Here is a 7,398-nt window from a genome sequence, read left to right on the forward strand (position 1 = left end):
GATCAGCCATGTATTCCACTCTGCGGGTAGAAGTTCGGTTCTCGATGGCTACCTTAATGCGTGTGACAACATGGGGGTCGTGCACATTACCGCCTCATGCATGCTGGTAGCTGTGGAGAACTGAACTTCTACCCGCAGAGTGGAATTCACGGCTGATCTGGCAGCGGTCCTCATGACACACTTTGAATACAAGCTTTGCTTCTTTCCAGAAACAGCGCCGCTCTTATTCATTGGACAGATGCAGCGCTGGTTCTACAAAAAGAAGCAAACCCTTGTTTCTAATCCTTGATAACCCCATAGAAAATGTTTTGTCTGCTAATTAAAAAGAATGTATTTCTGTAGTATTAATTGTGCCCGTCTGTTTCCTTACAAAATGTAAAAAAATGCTTATTTTTAGTTTGTTTCCTCTCGGAGGCTTGTGCATTGTATATGTAATTTATAAATAAAATGTCTGGTTTGGTAAAGTGGTGTTATTGTATTGTTTATTATTATTATTTAAAAAAAAATTATATTAAAATTGCTTTTATAGAAAAAAAAAATGAATTGTGGTACTAAAGAAGATCAGGTGTAAGACTTCGGCGCTGACATGGTGATGCAGGTTTTTTTTTTTTTTTTTGAGCCACCACCTAGTTCCTGCACACAGCCCCGCTCTTTTTATGAGCACTGGGGGCAAGCCCGTCAGCCCCCAGTGTGACCAAACCCTCTTCTATCGGGGTTGTGTTACAGTGGGGGCCGGCGGGCTTGCCCCCAGTGCTTTGTGCCAGTGATCCCGAAAAGGCTTGTGCCAATCCATTAAGGTAAAAAAAAAAAAAAACTAAGTGATGTACCTGGTACATTCGCTTTAAAGAAGCACTCCCACAATTTTCCTCTGTAGTATACATTGCACCCAGTTCCTGCAGTGTCATCGGTTTCACCCCAGCTCTGCTGTATCCACGAATTTTTTTATTGCATCTGGGTCATGTGATCTCTGATCGGCCACCACCTTGACTTCTGGATTGAAACTACATCATCTCCCTTTCTCGTGCGTCTTATTGGGGGACACAGACACCGTGGGTATAGGCTGCTGCCACTAGGAGGCTGACACTAAGAAAAAACAAAACAAGTCGGCCCCTCCCAGCAGGCTATACCCGCCCACTGGCACTGAGCTAATTCAGTTTAGCTTAGTGTCAGTAGGAGGCAGACGCAGGTCTGGTTACTCCAGACCAGTTTCTGCTTGTTTAGTTTTAAGATGTTTAATCCTTTTCTTCTACAGGTCTGGGGCACGGTGGGTCACTAAAGACTCACCCTGATCCCCCCCTTATGCAACCAGGGCACAGACCCTAACTAGAAAGGGGCTGTTTACCCTAGGTTGCCACCGGCCGGACCCAGCGCCCAGGACACAGACTAGCCCTGCTGTCTGTTTGTTCCTCTATGCGGACTTGCTCCGGCAGCGCGGCATAGTGCCGGCAGAAGATTCATGGGACAGGTCAGCATCAGGGGTAAGTAAAGTTCCCCTGCTCTCCCTCTCCCTTCTGGGGTTCCCCGGTTCCCTTTCGCGGTCTGTCTGGGCCCTAGTCCCCGTCCCCCCTTCCCAGGCACCTCCAGCTCCGTTCACTGCACCTTTTCCCTTCCCCGCTGCGTTCCGGTCCACCTGCCGTCACCGCATGCGGGGGGGTCTGGAACTGGGATGCTGCTTTAGGTGCCGGTTGCGGGACTCCTCTTCTCTCTCTCCATGGCCGCGACTTCCGGGTCCGGCCGTATCTTCCGGTCCTCGCGGCCTCTTCTTCCCGCGCGCGCGCGCGCCGCCTCTTCTTCTCTGGTCCGTTTGAATTTCCCGCGCGCGGTCTTTCTCCCGCGCGGGCCGACGTCTGACGTCACTCCGCACGTGACGCGTCACTACGCTCGTGGCGCGGTCTCCTGTTCAGCCCGTTCGGTGCGGCAGCCTGCGCAGCTCCATAGTCGTCAGGAGTCTTCAGTCCCGTGACTACAACCCCCAGTCTGTTCTTCCTGGCCAGTCTTCTGCTGTCCATCCTGCCTCTGCAGCCGTCCTGTGCCTTGCCGGACCTCTGCCTTTTTTTCACAGATTGATGCCTGGTAAGGTCTCTATGGGACTTTATGCCATGTTTTGTTCTGTCTTTCTGAGTTTTCTCATTGTGTGTGTATTCTGTCATTCTGCAGGTGTCTGGTTTCTCCTCAGTTACAGCATTTATCTGCCTGAAGGAATACACTAGCTGGCTGTGTTTTTTCTTACTAATATATGTATATATATATTTAGTTTTTTTCATTATGTCTGACTCAAGATCTGAATCCACACGCCGCCAGCATCCTCCTCCTTCCTCTGTTACCTACTATTTCTGTACGTCTTGTAACACTAAATCTGCTTCCGGCCACTCTCAGCCTATCTGCGCTGCTTGTTCCATGCAGTCCTGTTCGTCTATGTCCCCTACTCAGGACCCCCCTCCGGAGTCTGAGGAGTCTGCCCCGGCCTGGGCGCGCTCTCTCTGCCAGTCAGTATCGCAGATGGCTCAGTTGTCTCAGTCTGTGGCGGCCGCCCTTGACCGCCTGTCTGCTTCTTCTTCAGCGCCCGCCCAATCACGCCCGGCAGCCGGTGGCGTACGGCCCGGCAGGAGCCGCTCCCACAAGCGTCCTCGCCGTGCCTCTTCTCGCTCTTCCTCTGGCTCCCCTGGAACTAGTTTGGCCCCTACTCATATCTCCCCTAACAGGCGCTCCCATTCGCCTGGAGATCGGTCGGATTCAGAGTCGGTTTCCAACTCGGATCCTGAGGATGTTTCTCCCGCGGTTTCCACTGTGGACAGCCTGGTGGCCGCAGTCCGCGATACCTTCCAGTTGAAGGATTCTCCGGACCCCTCGCCTGCTGATGAGGTGTTTTTCCATAGAAGCGGGCACCGTGTCCGCAGCACTTTCCCCAGTCACAAAGAGTTTGATGACCTGTTTTCCAAATTTTGGAAGTCCCCAGACAAGCGTTTCTCAAAGCCTAAACACTTGTCGGTCCTTTACCCTTTCCCCGAGGACCTCGTGTCTCGCTGGTCAGGTCCACCTTCTGTGGATCCTCCGATCTCTCGGTTGACCAAGGTCACGACTCTTCCGCTGGACAATGCGTCGTCGCTTAAGGATTCCACTGACAGACGCACCGAGTCCTTAGCTAAGTCAGCTTTTGAGGCCTCTGGCTCATCTCTCCTTCCCACCCTTGCTTCCACTTGGGTGTCTAAGTCCATTTCAATGTGGGCTAAGCAACTGAAGGACGGCATTACTTCTGGCGTATCGGCTGAGGACTTGGCCGACCTCGCCCAACAGATTCAGGACGCAGCTCAGTACCTCTGCTCGGCTTCTCTGGACGCTGCAGCCTGTTCGGCTTTTGCGTCGGCCAATATTGTAGCTATTCGCCGGTCCTTGTGGCTTCGTGAGTGGCGGGCTGACAACGCTTCCAAGCGGTCTCTCACCAGTCTGCCTTTTGCGGGCTCTCGTCTCTTTGGGAAACGCCTGGATGACATTATTTCTGATGCCACAGGGGGGAAGAGTACTAATCTTCCCCAGCAACGCCCCAAGCGTCAGGATTCCCGTCGCAAACCAGGCTCCTTTCGGTCGCTTCCGTCGACTCGCTCCGGGAAGACTGCGGCTCCTCAGAACAAACGATCCGGTTTCTCCAAAAACCGTTCTTCCTGGCAGGCGCGATCTGCCGCCTCCCGCCCCCCCTTTAAGCCTGGCACCTCCAAGCCCTCCTCCTCCTGAAGGTTTTCCCCCACCCGGATCTCCTCAGGTGGGCGGCCGTCTCCTGTTGTTCCAAGAGGTCTGGCTTGCTCATGTTCAGGACGCCTGGGTGCGAGAACTAATCTCACAGGGCTACAAGATCGAGTTCATTTCCGTTCCCCGCGATCGTTTTTTCCTTTCTCGTCCCCCCAGGTCCCCTGCCCTGGCGGCCGGTTTTTTCCAGGCCATCCCTTCGCTCCTCGCGAAGGGAGTGATTGTTCGCGTTCCTACTCTTCAGCGGTTCCGCGGGTTCTATTCGAACCTATTCGTGGTTCCGAAGAAGGACGGTTCGGTACGTCCGATTCTAGACCTCAAGCGTCTGAATCGTCACGTCCGACTATCTCACTTCCGAATGGAGTCCCTGCGTTCTGTGATCGCATCTCTGGAGCCAGGCGAGTTCCTTTCTTCGGTGGATATTCAGGACGCGTATCTTCACGTGCCGATTTATCCTCCTCACCAACGTTTCCTGCGTTTTGCAGTAGGGGAAGAGCATTATCAGTTCGTGGCTCTCCCGTTCGGCCTGGCTTCGGCGCCGCGGGTTTTCACGAAAACCATGGCGGCTGTCATGGCTCTTCTTCGGGCTCGAGGTGTCTCAGTAACCCCTTACTTGGACGACATACTCGTCAAAGCTCCATCCAAGGACCAGAATTTAGAGAGCCTCCATATCACCCTGGATACGCTCTCTCGCTTCGGTTGGCTGCTCAACCGTTCCAAGTCCTCCCTGGTCCCGGCCCAGTCCATCGTTTTTCTGGGAATGCGTTTGGATTCAGTACAGGCCCGCGTTTTCCTTCCAGAGGACAAGTTGCAGTCCCTTCGGACCAATATCAGAGCTCTTTGCAGCCACCGCCCTGTGTCCATACGTTCCTGTATGAGGGTTCTGGGGAAGATGGTGGCGTCTATGGAGGCGATCCCTTTTGCCCAGTTTCATTCCCGCCCCCTGCAGCTCTTCCTGCTGTCACGGTGGGACAGGTCACTCCCCTCTCTAGATCGGAGGGTGAAACTACCGGCTCGCCTCCGCCAAGACCTTCAGTGGTGGTTGCGGTCTCCGAGCCTCTCTCTGGGGCGCTCCTTCCTTCCCGTTCATTGGCAGATTGTGACCACCGATGCCAGCCTGCGGGGCTGGGGAGGGGTTTGGAACGATCTGACGGTTCAGGGAACCTGGTCGGCCAAGGAAGCTTGCCTCCCCATCAACATCCTCGAGCTGCGGGCGATTCGTCTCTCCCTTCTGCACTGGCAGACACAGCTCCACGGTCTCCCCGTTCGGGTGCAGACAGACAACGCCACTGCAGTGGCTTATGTGAATCATCAGGGCGGGACCCGCAGCAAGACCGCCATGATGGAAGTGGCGCTGATCCTCTCCTGGGCGGAGGAAACCGTGCTTGCCTTGTCCGCTGTTCACATTCCGGGTGTGGACAATTGGATGGCCGACTATCTGAGTCGTGCACGGGTGGATCCAGGGGAATGGACCCTGCATCCCGAGGTGTTCTCCCAGATCTGTCGCAGGTGGGGGACACCGGATATGGATCTGATGGCGTCTCGCTTCAACCACAGACTGCCGAGGTTCGTCTGCCGGACGAGGGACCCTCTAGCTCTGGCCTCGGACGCCTTGGTGATTCCCTGGCGTCGGTTCAGTCTCCCTTACATCTTTCCTCCTCTCCCGCTTCTGCCGCGGGTGGTGAGAAAGATAAAGTCGGAAGGACTTCCGGTAATCCTCGTGGCCCCGGACTGGCCACGGCGCGCCTGGTACACGGATCTCGTGAACCTCGCCGCCGACGTCCCCTGGCGTCTACCAGACCGGCCGGATCTTCTCACTCAAGGTCCGCTCTGCCACCCGCGTTTAGCCACGCTACGTTTGACGGCGTGGCTGTTGAAACCTGGATTCTGAAATCACGCGGTTTCTCTGATGCGGTCATTAGGACCATGATCAGGGCCCGGAAGCCTGCATCGGCAAGGATTTATTATCGTTGTTGGAGGGCCTTCCTCCGTCATTGTGAGGCCTGTTCTGCGCCTCCACTTCCCTTTTCTCTGGCGCAACTCCTGGCCTTCCTCCAGGCAGGTCTGGACGCAGGCTTAGCTCTGAGCTCTCTTAAGGGCCAGGTTTCTGCCCTTTCAGTTTTTTTCCAGAGACCATTGGCGTCAGTTCCTCAAGTCAGGACTTTTCTCCAAGGAGTGGCGCGCATTGCACCTCCTTATCGGCACCCAGTTCCCCCGTGGGATCTGAATCTCGTCCTGGATGCTTTGCAGTCTCCTCCGTTTGAGCCCCTCCGGGAGGTGCCTTTGGCCATCTTGTCCTTTAAGGTGGCTTTCCTGGTGGCGGTTACGTCTGTCCGGAGGATTTCGGAATTGGCAGCCCTTTCTTGCCGTCCTCCCCTGCTGGTGTTGCACCAGGACAAGGCGGTACTTAGGCCCGTGGCTTCTTTTCAGCCCAAGGTGGTTTCACCTTTCCACCTCAACGAAGATATTGTTCTTCCCTCTTTCTGTCCGGCCCCCTCTCATCCAAGGGAGCGCGCGCTCCACAAGCTGGATGTGGTTCGCGCCCTGCGCATCTATCTCTCCAGGACAAAGTCTCTTCGACACTCGGACTCACTCTTTGTCATCCCTGAGGGTCCTCGAAAGGGGTCAGCAGCGTCTAAGGCGACCCTGGCCCGCTGGGTCCGCTCCGCCATCGCTCAGGCTTACCGGAGTAAGGGTAAGTCGCCCCCGTTCCGGATTGCAGCTCACTCGACTCGTTCGGTTGGGGCTTCCTGGGCCATTCGTCATGGGGCCTCAGCTCTTCAACTCTGCAAGGCCGCCACGTGGTCCTCACTGCACACCTTTTCTAGGTTTTACCGTGTGGACACGTTTGCATCGGCCGATGCGAGTCTGGGCCGCATGGTCTTGCAGGCAGCAGTGGCTTCTTCCTCTTCTTAGCTCCACTCTGTCTCTTCCCACCCAAGGGACTGCTTTTGGACGTCCCACGGTGTCTGTGTCCCCCAATAAGACGCACGAGAAAGGAGGAGTTTTTACTCACCGTAAACTCTCTTTCTCGTAGTCTTCATTGGGGGACACAGCACCCACCCTCTGTTGTCTGATTAAGGTTGCCTGTTGGCCTGTGTTTTTCAGATTTTGAGTGTGGACTGTTTTTTTCTTTATGGTTGTTTCGGCTCCTCCTACTGCTTTTTCACTACTGAATTAGCTCAGTGCCAGTGGGCGGGTATAGCCTGCTGGGAGGGGCCGACTTGTTTTGTTTTTTCTTAGTGTCAGCCTCCTAGTGGCAGCAGCCTATACCCACGGTGTCTGTGTCCCCCAATGAAGACTACGAGAAAGAGAGTTTACGGTGAGTAAAAACTCCTCCTTTTACATCTATTAATCACATGATGCACCAGCACAGCCTCACATAAGCAGCTAGAGCCAGTGTTACCTCTGCCTGCTGGGAGGACTGTGTAATAATCAGCATCAGAGACGAGCGAACCTGGAGCATGCTCAAGTCCATCCGAACCCGAACTTTCGGCATTTGATTAGCGGTGGCTGCTGAAGTTGGATAAAGCCCTAAGGCTATATGGACAACATGGATATAGTCATTGGCTGTATCCATGTTTTCCAGACAACCTTAGAGCTTTATCCAAGTTCAGCAGCCCCAGCTAATGAAATACCAAACGTTCGGGTTCGGAT

Source organism: Dendropsophus ebraccatus, chromosome 4 (genome assembly GCF_027789765.1).
Source record: "Dendropsophus ebraccatus isolate aDenEbr1 chromosome 4, aDenEbr1.pat, whole genome shotgun sequence".
Taxonomy (NCBI): domain Eukaryota; kingdom Metazoa; phylum Chordata; class Amphibia; order Anura; family Hylidae; genus Dendropsophus; species Dendropsophus ebraccatus.